This window comes from Myodes glareolus, chromosome 14 (assembly GCF_982192425.1).
Source record: "Myodes glareolus chromosome 14, mMyoGla1.1, whole genome shotgun sequence".
In the NCBI taxonomy this organism is placed as follows: Eukaryota; Metazoa; Chordata; class Mammalia; order Rodentia; family Cricetidae; genus Myodes; species Myodes glareolus.
In genome coordinates, this window is record NC_142039.1 from 56734796 (window position 1) to 56756789 (window position 21994).

Here is a 21994-nt window from a genome sequence, read left to right on the forward strand (position 1 = left end):
TAAATAATTTGGAAATACTTAATATGAACTTAAGGCTTATATACACATGCACACTGATACATGTAAAATTCCCTACATGTGTGCCCACATGCAAACACACACATACAGAGAGAGAGAGAGAGAGAGAGAGAGAGAGAGAGTGTTAGGAGTCAATAATATGTATTGTTATTTGTCCTACAAATTGGTTGGGTGAGTATGAAAATTTTAAATCTTTTCTGAAATGAAATTCTAAGTGAAAAATGGAAATATTTGAAAATTTTTCAAAATAATAAAAATGTGAGTTTCACTGCTCTAATACTAATTAAGGAAATGGATCTTGATTGAGAGAAACAATTGTTCACTGTAAAATTTTTAAATACTTAAAACTAGAAAATACTTAAAAGAATCTTACTAAACATGATCACGGTCCCTGCACCACGGGAGCTAATATTTCACACTGTGTGCTCAGTGTTACACATGCGTATTGGCCTGTGTTAAATATGAGTCTTCCAGAATGGACTTTTACTTTGTGCCACCATTTTCTTGAGGCTGTCTCGTCTGAACAACCATTCAGCAAGTCTTTCTTTCTATTGTTCTGTGTGTGATGATGAGACAAACAAGCCTTTTTCTTTGCAGCCAAGGGTTCCTGACCCACTGAGTGGAGAAAAGCTCACCCAGGTGAGATAAAGTTTAACATCTCACGAGAACCATAAATTGGAAATGTCTGTATCAAGAGTTTAATCCAGGGATCGGAGAAACAGCTTCTAAGAAGAGATAAAGAGAAATCTCTTTCATGTCAGCCCATTGGCTTGCTTGTTCAACCTGGCGATACCCATTTTTATTGGTATTCTTGTCTTTGGGCCATCTTCCTTTCTTCTATTGCCCCTCCCATTCCCTTGCTGCATATACTCACGGTCTGTGTGGGTAGCCTTCATACTCTATTGCTGAGTCATGTAAGTCAAGGTAGGACAAATCCAACAAGAAACTTCACTACTGTATGCTGTGGGAGCTCCTTCCGCTGAGTTACCAGCCTATTGGGCTGTGGTCTCTCTCTCTCTTTAAAAAAAGCAGCAGCTGTCCTCCACTCCCTCTTTGGCTTCCAGCCTCGTTTCCGACTCCAAGACTCCTTTCCTGTTCGCACGGAGGGGCTGCTGTCTGGGACGGTAATCTGTAAGTTTTTTCCCCTTTGAATAAATAACCATTCTATTAATCATAATTCCAAACTGGTGTGGGATTGTCTGTGACTTACGCCTTCATCTGGCGCCCCACGTTTGGTTGTAGAACCCCCCCTTCCCCCCCACTCAACTGCTTGCTACCAGCTCGGCTAGTCACGAGACCTCCCTCAGCTGCGGCCTGTGCCCTGTGTTTGGAACCAGCAGTTCAATTAAACCCCACGCCTCCCAAGCTCCACAGGCTCGGGACAATCTCTGCAAGCCTGGTTTGCTCTTTTCTGAGTTGTTTTTAAATTTCCCTTGTAAGTGCGGTGCTTTAGTGGCGTGAATCAGAACGACTCGGTCACGTGGAGGCATACGCGGCTTCCGGGTTGCTCTTTTCTACCCCTGGATTCTGGGTTTCTGGTTCCATGTATGGAATTGATTTAATTAAATTTTCTTTCTTGAGCAACTTATATTTCCTAGTTTTTAACAAATACTAAGACAGACACTGAAACAGGACCCGTTTCTGTCACCTTTGCAGTGGTTCTAGTTGCAACTTGGCAACAGCGCCGCCAAATAGACAAGAGGTAATATGGCAGTTTTTGTTTCCAACGCCAATTTTACTGTTTTCTTTATTAATACAATGGATTATGCCATGCAAGGTTTATATGACTATGGGGATATATTAATTTACTTGTTACTAGGTTTCAGTTTTCTTTTCAATATTTTATCATTAAGAAAGATACGATTTTTACGGACTAATATTGAACAACTAGTTGAAAGGATTAAAATTATTGAAAATCAGGGGTTATCTGAACAAGTGGATACTATGATAGACAAAATTGACTCCATGTCCAAGGGTACTAGGAAGTTACCTGAAAGGGTTCAGGCTGTTGAATTTGACGTTCAGACGTTACCACAAAGTTTTGATAAGGTAACAGATAGAATGTACCTCCAGAATGGGAACCAAAAAACTGATACCTTAGTGAAATTCCTAGAAACACGGGTAGGTCAGGAGATTCAGGATTTAAGGGAGACAATGATAAAAAGATTAGAAATGATTGAAGAAATTATTGGAGCTGGTGAACAGAGTAAGAAGGCACAAGGACAGGATACAATGCCACCACCAGCTGTTAGAACTGGCTTACCCAGGGTTCTAACAACATACCCTGTAATTTATTCTGACAAAGGGTCAACTTCTAAAGGCTCAAAGGGAGTTAAAGAAGCTAGATGGACACCAATAGCAATGAATGATTTAAAAGAAATTAAGCAAGCTGTCGTTAATTTTGGCTTGCACCCTGCATTTGTTAAGGAAATGATAAGGACTTGGGTTTCTAATGTCAGAGCTACCCACCATGATTTCTCTCAGCTAGTGTCTGCAGTTTTAGATGATGGACCTTCCTTGATGTTTGGAATTTATTTCAGAGAAGAATCCAAACATATGGAACAGCAAGGAAGAGCAAAAGGTGTGGAGGTTTCCCAAGATCAAATTCTTGGTGTAGGAGCATATGCTGATCCACAGGTCCAAGCTCTTTATGACGAAGAAGTGCTGTCCTTATGTCACAAAGCAGCCCACGTGGATAACTGAATCCACAGAAAGCTTGAGAAAGCTTGGGAAAGAATAGAGTAAAGCATGTTTTCTTGGTGGCAGCAATTTCTCAGGTCTGTGCTGCTTGCTAGAGGCAAGCAAGCACTCTCATCTAAGAGAGGCTTCCTGACTCAGCTTTAGCTGCAAAACCTTGCAGCTCTTTTAAGAGGTCCTGCCTTGAAATACTTAAATGGTGTTGATGAAAAGCTGAATGCATGCTTTTCGGGTTTCAGCTGTAGCAGGAAAAAAGTCACGCTGTTTTAAAATGCCAGCTTTCTGGGCCGTCGTGCCAGGGCAAACTCTGACTCTTTCAGGCAGGCAGTCTGACTGAGTGTGCACTGTGAGCAGAATGCTCCAGCTTGCTTGGTGGCAGGGACCTTGAAACATTGTAGAGTTGTGACAATAAAAATGGCTTCAGCAGTACCTCTGCCATGAGGCTGGAAAACTAAGGAATGGCCTAGATCCAGCCATCAAAGCCACGAGTTTTTGACTCGTGGGGTCAGAAGTAAAGAGAGATTCAAAGATGAAAAAAACCTCTAAATGGTTTACTATGTGTTAAAAATACATGCAGGTTAAAGGTTAAAGTTCTTAGGGTAAAATGGGAAGAAAAAGAGTAGTTGGGTGTGGTAGAACACACCTTTAATCCCAATGCCTGGGAGGCAGAGGCATATTGACCTCTGTGACTTCAAGGGACAGAGGTAGAGATTGACCTCTGTGACTTCAAGGTGTGGTAGCACACACCTTTAATCCCAATGCCTGGGAGGCAGAGACAGACAGATCTCTATGAGTTCAAGGTGTGGTAGCACACACCTTTAATCCCCCTGCACTGGGGAGGTAGAGACAGGCAGAACTCTGTGAGTTCAAGGACAGCCTGATCTACAGAGTTATTCCAGGACAAAGATATACAGAGAACCTGTCTCAAAAAGTAAAAGTAAAAATAAAAGAAATAGAGGTTAAAATAAAGATGGAAAATATACAGAGAATCTTGATACTGTATGCTATTATGCTCTCTTTGGATTGTTTGAATGCTGAGGAAGGAGCAACAGCTGCTAAAAGACTGTTGTTTATAAATGCTGCTGAACTAACCCAAGATAGGTATTTTGAAAATACCTTAGCTTCAAAACTGAAGTCAAAAGGTTTGTTACTTTGGAGAAGAGATTTTGCTTTTGTTTCCACAGAAAATGAGAGGCTGTGGATTCATTCTGAGTTAAGAAAAATCCAGTATGATCAAGGAAGGCCACCTGAGAAATCTCCGACAGGAGCAGATGGCCCAGATGTCTGAGTTCTTCATCCAGAACAGGTTCAAGACTGCTGCTTGAGATGATCAAGATTCACAGGATACTCCAGTCAGGACTTGATGATAATTCTAAATTTTCTTTAGGTCCCCATAAGATTATCAGCACCCCCAACCAGCAGGAAGTAGCCTGAAATACTATGCCCATATTCCCAACAAATGGACTATGGGTATTTTCCTTTGTTTAAAAAAAAAAAGAGGGAAATGATGCGGGAGAATTGTCTGTATTCTGTCAATCATATTTTAATAAAACGCTGATTGGCCAGGCAGGCAGTATAGGCGGGAAAACCAGACAGGAAGTAGAGGTGATGCAATGAGAACAGGAGAATTCTGGGAAGCAGAGAGGTTCCTCAGCCACTCCTGCGCAGACCACCAAAGAGGCAGCATGTAACTTGCCCAGCTGAGAAAGGTACGGAGCCATGTGCTAACATAGATAAGGATAATGGGGTAACATAAGTTATAAGAGTTAACAAGAAGCCTGACCTAATGGGCCAATCAGTTTATAACCTTATGGAGTCCTGTGTGTGATTTTCTCTTTGGGGTATGCCGGTTGTGGGGTACCGGGCGGGATGGAAACCCCAACAAGCCAGCCCTGTCATGCTACAACTGTACTTGTAGTTAAATTCCAGATCAGTGGTCCCCAAAGGTAGCTGGCTCTCTGAAAGACTCGCCAATGATCTCACACTGAGACTCTATTTCTCTTCTGGAGGGTCTTGTTTACTTGGAGAATCTGGTTGCAGTGTGAAATAAAGGCCTGCAGATATGATTCTGTAACTTTAGAAAGCACGCTGGCCTGTCAGGAGTCTGCTTCCATGGCAGAAGCCTTGGATTCTATGTAGGTACGTGTGTGCTATGAATGTATGGAGATACATGCGAGAATGCACATGCCCTTGTACGTGCATGCAGAGGCTAAGGAGGGTCTCAGATGTCTCTCCCATCACTCTCAATCTTATTGACTTGAGACAGGGTCTCACTGAACCTGAGCCTCTCTGTGTCAGCTATGCTTACTGTGGAGTAGGCTCTCAGGATCCGCCTGTCTCCAACCCCCGTGCTGTGTTTATAGGTTTGCAGAGTCATGCCTGGCTTTTCCTTAGAAGCCGGGGATTCAGGCTCAGTTTCTCATGCTTAAATAGAACTTATAGTCTTACCACTGAGTCACCTCCCAGCTTTGGCATTCTACCTTCTTAACAAGTAGCAGACGATGCCCACAATGCTGACCTGAAGACCCCAGTTTGGAAAACAAGGTTCAGGACCATAGCACTGATTGTAAGTAGTGTTGTGAGGGTTGCCACAACATCAATCAAACCAAGAGCTTCCCCAGTGAGTTCAGCACTAAAATTTCTTGCGCTGAAAATTAAAAAACAAAACAAAATAACACAGTAAAAAATCCTATTTTCCTATTCATAATATTGGACACCAGATGTGTGGGGATTTTAATGCCAAGTAATCCTCTAATTCCTCATGACACCCACTGAGAGTCCTACAATTTATTCAATTCTGACACTACCCAGAGCTAACAGACACCACAGGATAAAAACTTGATTCCCCCCAAGTCTGCTCCACCCTGCACTTTGGAATGTAACCATAAGCAGTGTGTTCCCAAAGTACCTCAGCTTCTGTCCAGCTCCACTACAAATTGGAGATTACAGTGACTTTTTCATCCTGTTCATTCCTTATGATACTTTCGCTACTGTCAGTTTGTTCTAAAAGATTTGGTGGTTCTAAAACCACCAGACGAAGAGGTATAGACTGTGAAGCTCACAATAGTTTCAAGAACATGTTCCCGTGGAGATGAGATGCACCACTACTCTGCTGGTACCCAGCACTTCTCTCCGTAAACCCTCTGCTTCAATTTTCCTGTGTTCTGTACAAGCTGGGGCTTAGGAATTGGTAAGAAAAAGTTTACTTAGAGTTTGGCCAAATTATGAGGAGAAAGAAATCTAATTTTCTCTCCACCATTGCTTGCAGCCCCCTTGAGTTCTAGGCAAGCCACAAGCAAAAGGCTAGAGCATGGGTATCTTTAGCCATGAGACAGGTTAACTGGATTTTATCAGGAGAAGAGAACCTGGGTCCAGCTCTGCCTCCATTGTCTCTGGGTTTTTGTTTGTTTTAGTGTTGTCTTTATTCAAGTTCTAGCCTAGGAAAACTGGGATATTAAGATCCCCTATTTTTGAAAGTCTTTAGGGTTTTGTGGAATGTAAGATCTTAACCCATTCTAGACCTGCAGAGTTCTCTTCCCTGGGGGCTTTCTTTCTCTGAGTATGGCCTTCTGTGAATTTCATTGAACACTAGTTTCAAGCATGCCAATTTTGTAAGTAATAGTCTGATGGCCAAAGGGATGGATGATATGTCTCTTAATCATAGTTGAACTTTCTTTATACCACAAGGTCCCAAATAATGGCAAGGAGGCTTATTATTAATTATGGAAGCTTGGCCTTAATTTAGGCTTATTCCCAGCTAGCTCTTATAACTCAAATTAACCATTTGTACTACATTCTGCACACGGCTCATTACCTCTCCTCCATATTGTACATCCCACTTTCTCCAAGTCTGGCTGGCAAATCTCTGCCTCTCTCATTCTTCCCCCGAGTTCCTCTCTCCCTGGAAGTTACGCTTATCCTCTCTCACCAAAGTACTGATCATTCAGCAGGTCGGGTAAAACAGTGACAAGTCTTCACAATGTGATCAAATATCCCACAAGACTGTATGTCTTCCTCTCACTAGAGCTTTAACACAAGATACTGCTTACACTCTAACAGGGTGAGTTCACCATCCTGAAAGCCCTCCAAGCCTTGCATATAACGTCTCAATGGACTTTTGGATGGGCAAAAGCGAGGCACTGAATCACTAGCTATTGTTGATGAACTCCGTCCCCAGCCTTCCCTCTTCCTGCTGGGTATATGCGATGGGTCTAGAGGTTTTACTCCAGTTACTTCTTGATCTCTTATAACATCATCTTAAATTCCAGCTCATCTGAGCAAGGTTTACTGTGAATAACATCAGCATCACCCCTACTCCATCACTTAGGACAACAGGGATTGAGCAGAAACCTTGTGCTAGGAACCAAAGACTACTGCCATGGCACAAATCCTCACTCCTCCAAGGTTTCCTGGCCCACTGCCACATAAAATCGCTAGACCCACAGAATCAGTATTACCCAGAAGCCAGGGAGACATGCCAGGCTTGGGATTTCACCCTATGTCTGATTAACTAGAAAATCTTTCCATGGAGCATAAGCAAACTGTTTAAACAATCAGGTGATGCTGTTCCATACCCAGATTAGAAAAACAGGAATCTAATTCATAGAGTCTGGAACCTTCCTTGTTCCCTTTTGACCAACTTGTCCAGTCAATCACACATAAAAATCACATGGTAAATAGTTGTAACAAGTCTAGCTCCCCACCCGGAATCGATAGGTATAGGCCCTTGCTTTCATTATAAAAGCTCGCTACCGATGTTACCTCACAACTTCAACTGAGATCATTGATGTGGGTATTCTCCAGATGAGCTCTTGATATGGACTGTGTCTCTTTGGTTGGGCTCAGTTTCTAGAATCTAAATATCTGAGAATACATTTTCTAAATTATCCAGTGCCTTCCTTATTCTATATTCCGTACTATATTGTTGGCTTCTTCCTTTCCTGACATGGTCGTGATCTTGGCAAGCACTATAAGGCCTCGGCCCAGGGCCATGTAAAATTTCATCATTCCTCCCTTACTAGCCAGAATATCCCGGTAATGGGGCTCTCAGCAGACTCTCAGCTTACTTCCGGCAGTTCACATTCCACCAGCTGTCCTCGTCCCCGGTCTCTGCTGCAGCCTTTGTGCCCCCTATCTTGTTCACTTCTTTCCTTGTTCCACTGATGCATCGTCTTCCATTTGTCCTCCCCCTCTATCTGTTTAAATATTGTATTTTTAGTCTAAGTGTATTTTATTTCCTCCTCTTCTATTGTCTCAGTGGCCCAAACCCCACATGTTTAAAATTTGGTATCAAATGTAGTAGTTTTGAAAGTTAGGACCTTATGAGGTCAGGTTTTCATGAGGTGAGCATAACTCTGCCTTTGTGAACTCATGTTTTGAAGAGTTATTTTGGGACTGGCTTTTTTCAAATAGCAAAGTCCCTCTGGTTAGTTTGCTCTGTTTCATCATGTGATGTCCTCCATCTTGGGGATGCCGTCACCAGGCGGGGTCATCCTCCTGAGCTTCCCACCCTCAAGAACCGTGAAATAAGCAAATACTACATCTCATAAACAGCCTAGTTCAGGTACTTTGTCATAGAATCAGAACACTGACTAAAGATATTCTTGTCCTTAATTTTACACCGTATATACAAACATCACGAGCACTCAAGAAGGATTTGTGAGTAGAGAGCCAAGATCCTCTTCCAACCCACTAGCTGCCAGACTCTAATATTTTGATTTATTTTTTTTGTATTTGTGAATTGTCTATAACAAGAATATTTCCCCAGCCACTGCCCTGGCCCAGAGTATGAGCTCAGTTTTGGTCCCATATCCTTTTTGGAGCATTCCCCATAGCTTGAAAATAATGCTACCACTTTCTACCCCATGGGTGAGTTGGAGACAGCCAACAGGAAGTAACCTCCAGGTGATACTGGGACCGAGAAAAGGCACGAATAAAATGAGGAAAAGTGAGGAAAGGCAACAGAGATAACTGGATAACTGATGAGTCTAGAGAAATCAAAAGGGTAAACAGAAAACTGAGGGCCCAGGTCTTCCAGCTCCCTGACAGACAAGTGGAGCTGAGACTCTTCCACAAGCCAAGCCAGGTAGCTCTGGTTTAAAGGTACACTGTCCATCAGACATAGCCAAAGAAGAAGCTAGCAGTCATCACCAGCCTTAAATTAACTGGAAGAGGAGGTATGGAGTAACTCCTGGGTGACAAATCTGGACCTGTACACTTCAGAGGGCGGGGCCCAAGTGCCATCAACAGTGACATATTACCTGAGAGGCCCAGACACAGACAGCCCCTAGGGGGTTGAATGGAGGGACACTAAGAAACTCATGCGGTAGGAGGTCCGGTCAGTGAAGGCTCTGTGTTTAGTGCATCTGCTCTCTGCAGCAAGGAGCACCATCCCTCCAGAAACTGATAGTCCCTATCCAGCGGGGTAGTAAGCAGTGTGAACTCTCTTATGGCATCTCTGCCATGCAATTTTCTGTTTACAGGATGGAGAACTCTAAAGTCCCTCCCCTCTTCCCCTTCCCTCCACCTTCCCCCCACCTCCCATCCACTCCTCAGAGAGGGTAAGGCACATGGCTTTAAAGAAAGACCAAGGCCCTCCCTACTATATCTAGACTGAGCAAGCTATCCATCCAAAGAGAATGGGTTCCCAAAAACCAGGACAAGCAGTAGGGATTAATCCTGGTTTCACTGCCAGTGGCCCCACAGTCTGCCCCAACTATGCAACTGTTGCCCACATTCCAAGGGCCTAATTTGGTCCTATGCTGGTTCCTTCCCTGTCCAACTGGAGTTGCTGAGCTCCCATTAGCTCAGGTTTCAATGTTCCCATTATGGTTGTGACCTCATTGCTCATATTTTTACTTCTTCTCTCTTCACTGGACTTTGGGAGCTCAGCCCAGTGCTCCACTGTGAATCTCTGCCTCTGCTTCTATTAGTTGCTGGATGAAGGTTCTATGGTGACAGTTAAGATAGTCATCAGTCTGACTACAGGGCAAGGCCAATTCAGTAACCCTCTCCACTATTGCTTAAGGTTTTAGCTGGGGTTTCTTGCTTGCCCTGTAATGGCTCCCTCAAGCAAGATATCTCTTTCCTTGCTCTCTGTCTCTGTCCTTCCCCATCTTGACTATCCCAATACCTCAAGTTCTCCTTCCCCCTCCTCTTCTCCCCTCCTCCTCTCTTTCTGCCTCCACTTCTCTCCCCACCCTCATACTCCTAATTTTCTCAGGAGATTTTGTCTATTTCCCCTACCCGGGGGATGTATGTATGTTTCTCTTAGGGTTCTCCTTGTTACTTTGCTTCTGTGGGGTCATGAACTAGGCTTATTATCCTTTGTTTTATAGCTAGTATACACTTATGAGTGAGTACATACAATGTTCATCTTTCTGGATATGGGTTATGTCACTTAGGATGGTGTTTTTCTAGTTCTATTCATTTGCATGTAAATTTCAAGATCTCTTTTTTTTTTCTTTTTCTTTTTTCTTAGCCACTGAGTAGTACTCCATTGTATAAATGTACCACTTTTTTTTAAAAATCTGTTCTTCGGTTGAGGGGCATTTAGATTGTTTCCAGGTTTTGACTATTAAAAATAATGCTGCTATGCACATCGTTGAACATATGTCCTTGTAGTATGTCCAAAATTGGTATTGCTGGATCCTGTGGCAGATTGACTCCTAATTTTCTGAGAAACTGCCATACTGATTTCCAGAGTGGTTGTATAAGTTTGTTTTCTTACCAGCAATGAAGGAATGTTTCTCTTACTCTGCAACCTCTCCAGCATAAGTTATCATTGGTGTTTTTGTTCTTAGCCATTCTGACTGGTGTAAGATAATAGCTCAGAGTCGCTTTGATTTGCATTTTCCTGATGGTCAAAGGTGTTGAACATTTCCTTGGTTGACTATTGGTCATTTGAAATTCTTTTGTTGAGAATTCTCTGTTTAGATCTGTACCCCATCTTTAATTGAATTATTTGGAATTTTGATGTTTAATTTCTTGAGTTCTTTACATACTTTGGAGATCAGTCCTCTGATGTGGTTTTAGTACAGATCTTTTCCCATTTAGTAGACTGCCTTTTTGTCTTATTGACTGTGTTCTTTGCTTTACAGAAGCTTCTCGGTTTCAGGAGGTTCCATTTATTTATAGTTGCTCTCACTGTCTGTGCTACTAGTGTTATATTTAGGAAGTGATCTCCTGTGCCCATGCATTGAAGGCTACTTCCCACTTTTTCTTCTATTAGATTCAGTGTGGTTGGGTTTATATTGATCTCCTTAACCCACTTGGACTTGAGTTTTGTACATAGGAATAGATATGGGTGTATTTTCGTTCTTCTGCGTGTTGACATCCAGTTATGCCAGCACCATTTGTTGAAGATGTTTTCTTTTATCAATTGTATAATTTTAGTTATTTGTCAAAAATCAAGTGTCCTTTGGTGTGTGGATTAATATCCATTCTTCAATTCAGTTTATTGGCCAACCTATCTGTTTTTATGCAAATAGCAGGCTGTTTTTGTTAATATAGCTCTATAATAAAGCTTGATGTCAGGGATGGTGATGCTTCCAGAAGTTCCTTTATTGTATAGGATTGTCTTGGATACCGTGGGTATTTTGTTTTTTCATATGAAGTTGATTAATCTTTCAAGGTCTATGAAGAATTGTGTTTGGATTTTGATGGGAATTGCATTGAATCTATAAATTGCTTTTGGTAGGATTGCCATTTTTACTATGTTGATCCTACCTATCCAAGAGAATGGGAGATCTTTCCATTTGCTGATATCTTCTTCAATTTATATCTTCAAAGACTTAAAGTTCTTGTTGAACAGGTCTTTCACTTCTTGGTTACTGTTACCCCAAGATATTTTATGTTATTTGTAGTTATTGTGAAGTATAATGTTGATGTGGGAGGTCCTTCTATCTTGGTTAATGAATAAAGAAACTGCATTGGCCTGTTGATAGTACAGAACTTCATTAGGCATGGAAGATAGTCCATTGATATTAAAAGATATTAATGACCAGTGACTGTCAATTCCTGTTATTTTTCAGTGGTAGTGTTTGTATGCTTCCCTTCTTTGGGGTTTGCTGGTTGAAAATTAACTGTTGTCTGTGTTTTGGTGGGTAGGATTAGCTTCCTTGGGTTAGAGTTTTCCTTCTAGTACTTTCTGTAGGGCTGATTTTGAAGATAGGTATTGTTTAAATCTGGTTTTGTCATGGAATACTTTGTTTTCTCCATCAATGGTGATTGAAATCATTGCTGAGTATGGTAGTCTGGGCTGTATCCATGGTCTCTTAATGTCTGCAGCACATCTGTATAAAACATTCTGGTTTTCATGGTTTCCATTGAGAGGTCTGACTTTCATAGGTCTGCCTTTATACATAACTCGGTCCTTTTCCTTTGCAGCTGTTAATATTCTTTCTTTATTCTGCATGTTTTACATTTCAATTATTATATGGTGAGAAACTTTTTTTGTCCAGTCTATTTGGTGTTCTGCTTCTTGCACAGACATAGGGATATCCTTCTTTAGGTTGGGAAAGTTTTCTTCTATAGTTTTGTTGCATATATGTTTTTGTGCCTTTAAGCTGGAGTTCTTCTCCTTCTATCTCTATTATTATTAGGTTTGGTCTGTCCATGGTGTCCCAGACTTCCTGGAGGTTTGTGTTAAGAAATTGTTGTATTTAACATTTTATTTGACCTATGAATTTATTTTCTCAATAGTATCTTTAACACCTGAAATTCTCTTTTCTATCTCTTGTATTGTGTTGGTTATGCTTACATCTACAGTTTCTGTTCATTTACCAAGATTTTCCATTTCTAGAATTCGCTTGGTTTGTGTTTTCTTTATTGCCTCTATTTCAGTTTTCAAGTCTTGAACTGTTTGAACTGTTTCCTTCACCTGTTTGTTTTTTTCTTGGTTTTCTTAGGTTTCTTTAAAAGATTTATTGATTTCTCCCAATTTTTTGTTTGTCTTTTCCTCCATTTCTTTAAGGGAATTTTTCATTTAATTTTTAAAGGCCTCTATCATCCTTATACAGTTACATTTAAAATAGCTTTCTTCTGCTTCTTCTGGGTTAGGATGTTCAACTCTTCCTGTTGTATGACCACTGGGTTCTGGTGCTATCATGTTGCTTTTTAGGTTGTTGAATGAATTCTTGCATTGGTGCCTACCCATCTCTTCCTCCAGTTGGTTCTGGCAATGTCTTTGCCTCTTGGTCCAATCCTTGCAGTTGTTGTCTGTGTCTTTTCTTCTTGGTCTGTTCTGTACTGTCACTGTCTGTGACTCAGGGAGCCACTGAGGTCTGTCTTGGTCCACTCTCTTGGCCTGGTCTCTTGGTCCATTCCCTTGGTTTGCTCTGTGCAGTTGCAACCCGTGCTTCAGAGCTTCTCTCTTTGTTTCCTCTGTGCAGTCACAGTCTGTGCTTCAGAGTTCCTCTGAATCTGTGGGGGATAGGAGAGTTTGGGGGCAGAGTAGGAATTGTAGCATCCAGGATCCTATTGATGGGTTGGGCATTGGAGGAGCTTACCTGCGGGAAGTTTGCCTACTGGCTGGCTTAAGAATTTGAGGCAGGTGAGGGAGAAGCCCAGGGTTTTGCCCCTTACTGAGGTCCTACACTTACACAGCTTTCTTACCTAGGTGCTCACTTCATTCATCTCTTCCCTCTTTCTCTGGTGTATCAGCTACCTCGTTATCTTTGGGTTCTGGTATTGAGTTGTGAGCTTAAGGAAGTATCAGAGTGGATTGCTTTCTTGCAAGTTTTGTGCTTCTCTCTTCTATTTTGAGCATCTTTTGGAATACGTGTGTCCTTAAGTTTGTATTTTTCCCTTTTCCTCACTTGTTTTATCTTGTGTAAGTCTTTATCGAGTGTTGCTTTCATTTGGATTTATAGTCCCCATTATTTAGAAGGGGGAGCTGACTACCATGACAAACGTGGTGATTTTGCAGTGGCCTCAGGGTTTTCTTGCTGTCAAAGACATTTGTGTCCCATAAAAATGAGCATATTATCATAAGCAACCTACAGATTCCATGTCATCAAGAAAAGTTTCAATTGTAAAAGGAGACTGTGCTTTTATTCCCAGCTGCCCAGACTTGAATAATCATACAGAAACTATATTAATTAGAACACTGTTTAGCCTATTAGCTCAGGCTTCTTATTAACTAACTCTTACATCTTAAATTAACCCATATTCATTAATTTATAATTTACCGTAAGGCTCACAGTTTGTTACCTCTTGCCTCTTGAGCTGCTACATGGCTCAGCAGCTACATGGCATCTCTTTATTCCACCTACTTTCTCTCTTCATCACCATCTGGATTTCCTGCCTTACTCTATTCTGCCTTGCCATAGGCCAAAGCTGATTCTTCATTAACCAATGGAAATAAAATATATTCATAGCATACAGATGGGGAATCCTACATCATCTCCCTTTTTCTGTCTAAATAAAAAGGAAGGTTTTTAACTTTAACATAGTAAAATTACATATAACAAAACATGTTCAGGTAAGAATTACACTTTCAATATTTAGTCCATTTACATTGAGCAAATTATGGAAAATAATACCTATCTTTGTGTGTCTAAAGTTTTATATCTAATTTATCTTTTATCATAAGTAATAAAAACTAAACTATTTGTCTTCACCTCCATCAAAGACTTCAGAAATATATAATATAACCCACGTAAATAGGAAGTATATTGTAAGCAACTTTCAAAGCTCTAGAACTGACAGAGAAATCTCACTGCAGGGACAGTCACCCAGATTTCTTTTGTAATGTTGGGACATTCATCTTTAGTCTACAGACTCATAATAGCTGACAGACTTTTTAGTGAAGCATGAAATTTGAAGATCTGTTCTGGCTTGTAATGTCAAAGTTCACCAGTTGCTTTCTTCTGTGTCCTGCAGAATGTCTGATGGTTTCTTCTGTGAAGCAGAAACCCTGAAGGACCAAAATCCTGAAGGAGATGATATGGGATTCTCCTCTGTATGCTCTATGTTTTATTCTGATTGGTTAATAAGGAAGCTGCTTTGGCCAGTGTCAGGGCAGAATATAACCAGGTTAGAAGAGATAGAGAGAGAGAGAGTAGGCAAAGTTAAAAAGATGGCATGTAGCTACAGAAGGAGAAAGATGCCAGCCAAGAACTGAGAAAATAAGACACGTAGAAAATGAGGGAATGCCACAGCCTTATGGCAATACACAGATGAATAGAAATGGGCTAATTTATGATATAATAACCAGCTAGGAATATGCCTAAACTGTTGGCCAAACAGTACTGCAATTAATATAGTTTTGTGTGATTATTCAGGTCTGAGCAGCTGGGAATGAAAGAGCGGTCTTCATTTACATTCAATGCCTTCTCCACAGAAGCAGAACAATCATGAAACTCATTGGATCATACAATGCTTTTTAAACACACAAAGCAGTACAAAGTGGAAAGAGAAATTCTGGAGACAGAGAAATACTTCATTTTAGTTTTAACTTCAGAGCCACAGTAGCCAAAACTCGCACGGTATTCAGAGCAATGGACTAGAACCAGGAACCCAGAGTCAACCATAGCTATGTTTTTAACAGTGGTGCTAGAAATACTCATCACATTCAAACCAATGCTTTTCAACCACCAGGGCTGAGAAAACTGAGCATCCACAAGGAGAAGAATGAAAACATGTCCCTATCTCTCACACTTCACAAGAAAATGCCAGTTGGATGGAATATATATTAACATATGACAGGAAACATTGAACACTTCCAGAACAAAACATAAGGGAACTACTTTGAGACACAGACACAGACAGGCAAAGCTTTCCAAAAAGAACACTAAATGCTCAGGAAATGACAACAAGAATTTACAAACTAGACTGTATGAAATTAAAACTCTCTAAAAAGCAAAGGAAACATTTAGTAGAGTGAGAAAGTAATTTACCCAGTGAGAGAAAGATCTTTGCCAATCGTCCATCCTATGGGTAGTTAATAATTAAAAATATATAAAGAACTTACAAAACTTGAACAACCAAAACCAAACCACCCAATCTGCAAATGGATAAATGATTTGAATGGACAGTTCTTCACAGAAGAAACACAAAAGACCAGTTAATATATGAGAAAAGTATGAAGCCCTCGGATGTTAGAGAAGTGCAAATCCCAACTACACTGAGATTCCCATCTCACTCTTGCCAGAATGACTGTAACCAAGACAACAAATGACAACTAATAGTGGTGATGGTCTGGGAAAGGGGAACAGGTGCACACTCTGATAAGAATGTAGACAACTGCATCCACTCTTTAAATCACATGAATAATCATCAAAATGAAAGCTGGAACGTCTGTGTGTCTCAGTTACAGCTGGGCCTCTTAACCTTTTTCAATGACATATTCTCACCAATGAAACTTTTACTCATACACAAATAGGCAGATAGATAGATAGATAGATAGATAGATAGATAGATAGATGATAGATAGATGGATAGATAGATAGATAGATAGATAGGGATGTTTACAAATCCACCATCATTGAAAATCAATTGTAACAAGGTTCATTTTTAAATAATTCTTTGCTATACATGTAATTCATCATTTGCTACCAATTAAAGAAACTTTGTCTATTAGTTTATTTATTTATTTATTTATTTATTTATTTTCATATATTTTTATATTAACTCTCGAATTTCCAGATAAGACAGTAGATTAGAAGTTACTTCTCTGTGACACAGTGAAAGAAAAGAGAAGAGACATTGTGCAATAGACTGTTCTTTGGAAAGAAAGAGCTAAAGAAAAAAGATATCAGCCCAGGCAAAGTCTTCTCCGCAGAGAAGCAGCCAGGAGCGGCTACCAGCTGGCACTCAGCTGCGCCAGGCTAATTCTTGCATTGAGCCTGAATCAGGTGTGGCTTTCAGAAAGGTCCTTTCCCCTCCCAAAAGAATAGTGAGCTGGAGAGACTAACCTGGTTGTGAGACACAGCTAGGGTCCAAAGACACCCTGGGGAGAGATGTGAGGGTAGTGAAAGCTGTCAAGATAGAGGCAGAAGAAGCACGAGAGAGGCTCAGGCTGAGTCGCCACCCTTGCTCTGGGGAGAACAGTCGGAAAGGAAACACCTGGGTCACTGTCTGGGCACGCAGAAGCATGGAAGGTAGGCAGTGTGCTCAAAGTCTCGCTAATCAGCACAAGGAAATCAGGAGCCAGGAAGAAAACGCCCAGCAACGAAGGTAAACACAGATGGGTAGACTTCTCCCACACCCAGCGCCTCAGTCACAGAAAGCCTTGCTTGGAAACAGGGATTCTCAGAACCAGCGAAGTTGGGAGTGAGCCGTCAGGGCAGTCTCAGACTGGAGTACTCTGGAAGAAAGAATGGCTCACATAGAGATTGCTTTCCGGAGAAAGGCCGTATTGATTTTATTTCTTTGAATTCCTGAGACCAGCAGCCCTCCCCAACCTGCAGAGATTGCTACAAAAGACAGAACAGGGACAGGAGAAAGCACATCTGTCCCCACCAGAAAGGAACACTGACTGGTGTTATAATATAGTTAACTTCATTGTATTTATACACGTGTTCTTCATTGTGTCCTCATTTTCTTTCAACCTGCTCCTCATCGAATAGACTCTTCTGGCTCTCCTTCTTCTCTCTGTGCCCACTCTTCGGCAGCTTCTCTATTAGTCATGATGCTTCTCACACAGACTTCCTGTCTCATTCCTACTTTATTCCTCCTGTTCCTCTTTGCCATTCCATCCTCATTTTACCACTTAATTATTAGTTGCCACAGTAGCTTAATAGGCTCAGTCCTAATATCTAGAAGCTATATATTTTCCCAATCAATATCCTGGTGTCACTATAAATAATGCTTGGGACACAAATATATTTTACAGCAAGGTAATACGTAGACCACAGCAAAACTCATTGTATCTGCTGCTGCAGTCAGCTCCTCTTCCTAAATAATAGGGGACATAAATTCATATAAAGACAACTCTCTGGGAAGGCTTACATAAAATAAAGCAAGCAAAATGATGAAAAGGAGAAAAATAAAACCCAAAAGACATGCCTATCCCAACAGACACTCAAAAAAGAGAGAAGCAAAAAACAAGGAAAAAAAATCATCTACTCTGATACTTCCATAAGTTACAACTCAATACCAGAACCCAAAGATAATGAAGTAGCTGATATACCAGAAAAAGAGATAAGAGGGAATGAAGTAAGGGCCTAGGTAAAAAAGTTAGAAAGGACTGTGAAATAGTCTCCAATGTGAAGAAAAACATTAAAGATGTAAAGATATCCACAAGAAAATTGGCATTAGTAAAAAATCAAACAGAAGTTCTGGGAATCACAAAACCAATCAGTAATGATGTTGATGATAATGATGAAACCAATCATTAAAAAAAAATAAGCAGTACAAGATGTCACGAACAGACAGTAGAGGAATGGATTTTAAGACCAAAGCCGGGCAGTAGTGGTACACGCCCTTAATCCCAGCACTCTGGAGGCAGAGGCAGGCAGATCTCTGTGAGTTCAAGGCCAGCCTGGTCTACAAAAGCTAGTTCCAGGACAGGCACCAAAATTACAAAGAAACCCTGTATCCAATACCAAAAAAAAAAAAGTTAAGACCAAAAAAAAATTCAGACATATAGATAGATAGATAGATAGATAGATATCCATGAACATGACTGAAATTTTCCAGAACTCTTGGGTACCTTTAAGAGACCAAATCTAAGAATACAAGTGGTAGAAAGATCTGAGTTTAGTCTAAAGGCATAGACTTTTTATGAAATGAAAACAGAAGGCCGTTTAAAACCTAGAGAAAAATGTATATCCAGGGCTAGAAAAGTGGCTCAGCAGGCTCAAGCACTTACTTGCTGTGCATGTCTAAAGCTGAGTCCGCTCCCCAGACCTCATAGTGGAAGAAACAATCAACTCCTCAAAGTGGCTCTCTGACATATACATATGTGTTCATGTCCACACTCGTGCACATTTATCGTACAGACACAATAATACAAAATATAATAAAATTTAGAATGAAAAACAAATGGATATCTAAATGCATGAAACATATAGAAACCCAAGTAGACATGAGCAGCGCAGAACTGCTCCAAGATATACCATTCAAGAGGTCAAAAATACAGAATAAAGAATATTTAAAATTATAAAAGGAAAAAGTCAATACCTGCAGAGTCAAACACTTTAGAACAATATCATATCCCCCAACAGCAACCATAAAATCCACAAAAGCATGGAATGGTGACTTTCTAGCCCCGAAAGTAAAGAACTGGCTGTTGAGATTTCTATACACAGAAAAGCTAACTTTCTCAATGGAATAATAAGAACACATCAAGAGAAGGACAAATTAAGGCAATTTGTGACTGCTAATCATTTTGAGATCACTTAAAATAATACTATACACAGATGAAAAATAAAGAAGTCTCATTAAGAATAACATGGGAAAACTACATTTCATGAAAGGTCTAGATGGACAAAATAGTCCTGGAAAGGAATCTACTCTATCCAACACAATAAACCCGCAAAGTCCGAATACTAATAAGGGAGAAATAAAATGATACACAATGATATAAACAACCAGAACACCAGCAACCAACTTCAAAAAATGGCAAGGTTTTCACAGAGAAAACCCCAAGGTGAATGGCCTCAGTTCACCATTTAAAAGACTCAGACTTGCTGATTACATGAAAAAAAAAACTGTTGTCTGCAAGCCACTGACCAAGAACCATAAACCAAATTAGCAGGTTGAAATCAGCTTAGAAGCCAATTAGTTATTCTGATATCTGATAGAGTAGACTCCAAAGCCAAACTAGTCAGAGAAGATGATGAATACCACTAGATATTAATGAAGGAAACAATTCATCAAGAAGATAAAATAAATATGAATAATTAGCAATAAATTATTGGGGTTCCTGATCACCTAACAATCAAACAAAACAAAAACCAGAAGATTTGAAAGTTCAAACAGGTCCTGTTAAAATAAAAATGTGTGGGAGATTTAATAAACACTACACTTTGAGTGAAGAGTGGATCAATGAAGAAATCAGGAAGGTAATATTTTAAATTCCTGGGTTGAATTAAAACAATAACACAGCATACTAAGACACTTGCAGTACAACTAGGGCATTTCTAAGAAGAACATTTGTAGTTACAGTGCTTACATAAAAAAAAAAAACTCAGAGCAGTTTCTAACAAGTAACCTAATTATGCACCTAGGAGTTTTATAAAGCAAGAATAAACCAAACTGAAAAACAGTAGACAGCAAGGAATAATAGAGAGTAGGACAGAAATTAATGAAGTGGAGATTAGAACAATATATAGAATAAATGAAAGAGGTGGGTCTTTGAAAAGATAAGTCTTACAGACGCTTTTGCTTTGTTTGGTTTTGAATTTTTGTTTGTTTGTTTTTGTCGTTGTGTTTTAAAGCAGAGTTTCTTTGTGTAGCCCAGCTGTCCTGGGACTCACTCTGTAAACAACACTGGCCTCAAACTCACAGAGATCTGTCTCCCATGTCCTCTCACTGAGCCACCATCGCCCAGCAACTTACAGACTCTTAACTAATCAAAAGAAAAGACAAGAATCAAATTAACAAAATTTGAGATGAAGATGAGGTTGTTATTATAGACTCCAGTTAAATCTGAGATTTATTGAGAAATATTTTCAACATTCATTTTCTGAATACCTAAAAAGTCTACAACAAATGGGTTAAAGCAAAAGTATAAATCAATTTCTCTAAGGAGCAGGGATGCAAAAGTTCTCAGCAAAATACTTTAAAAAATATATTAGATTTTATAAGAAAACTAAACAAATTTTTCCCTAAAGAAACAAGGATAGTTCAAGATACCCAAAATTTTAAAAATGCAACATAATGATATGTTTAAGAATCATTATGGTCCCCTCAATAGAAGAGACATTTTATAAATTTCAGTATCTCATCATGATAAAAGGCCTGAAAATTTAGAACAGAGAAAAATCATATTTCAGTGTAATAAATGCTATATGACAAATCTGTAGCTAACACTGTACTAAATGGGGGAAAACTGAGAGCACTTCCTTTACAATCTATAGTGAGACAAGGAGGCCCACTGCTTTCTTTCATTCAATACAGTACTGAAATAAAAGTCTTGGCTAGAACAGTTAAAACAAGAGAAACTAATAAAGGACACATAAATATGAAAACAAGAAGGCAGATTATCCCTATTTTGCAGATGAAATCATCCAATACTTAAAAGGTTCCTAAAGACTCCAACAGAAATCTCTTGACCCTAATAATATAATATGCTTCCAGTAAATGTGCTGGCAAATTTTATGTCAACTTGATACAGATTAGAGTCATTTGGGCAGAGGGAATCTCAGTTGAGAAACGCCCCCTACCAGACTTGGCTGTGTGAAAGCCTGTGAGGCATTTTTTTGATTGACAGTTTATATAGAAGGACTCATCTCACTGTGGGCAATTTCACCATTGGGATGATGGTCCTGGGTGCTATGAGAAAAAAGTCTGAGCAGGACACGAGGTCAAGGTCAGTAAGCAGCTCTTCTCCATGGCTTCTCTCTAAGTTCCTGCTCTCACTTTCCTACATGATGAACTACAAGAGATAAAATGAAATAAACCCTTTTCTTCCCATGTTGCATCTAGTCATAGTGTTTTATGACAGAAACAGAAACCCTACCTAATACAGCAGAGTGGTAGGATATAAAATCAACATTAGAAAATAGTAATTTTTATATCTACCAATAAGCAACTTGTGAAGAACAAAATAAGGGAATCATTCCATCCACTATAGCTTCAAAAGCAAAAATAATAGAAAATACTAGAAGATGGAAAGATCTTGGAACAACAAAGTCATGGAATGACAGAATTAATATTAGGAAAACCATTGCATTACCCAAGGGAATTTCACCTACAATACAACATCTGTTAAAATTCCAATGATATTCTTCACAAAATGTTTGAAAATAATCTTCAGAATTGTTAAATCAGTGCTGTAAATATCAAAATGTCTGACCTTGAATTATATTGCAGAGCTATAATAATAAAACAGTGTGACAATGGCACAAAACAGACCTCAAGATCCAATAATAGGCAATAACTTTCTGAAAAGGACTCTGAGAGCATGAGACATGTCCCAAGAATTGACAAGTGGTATCATAAAATTAAAACTCTACTTACCACAAAGAAAACAGTCTCCACAGTGATGGATGAATAAGAGATGTCTTACAGGATGAAGAAAATCTTTGCCAACCATACATTAGACAAGGAATCAATGTCTATATATAACCAACTGTGCAGAGCAAATACCAAAACCCCAAAACATTTACCC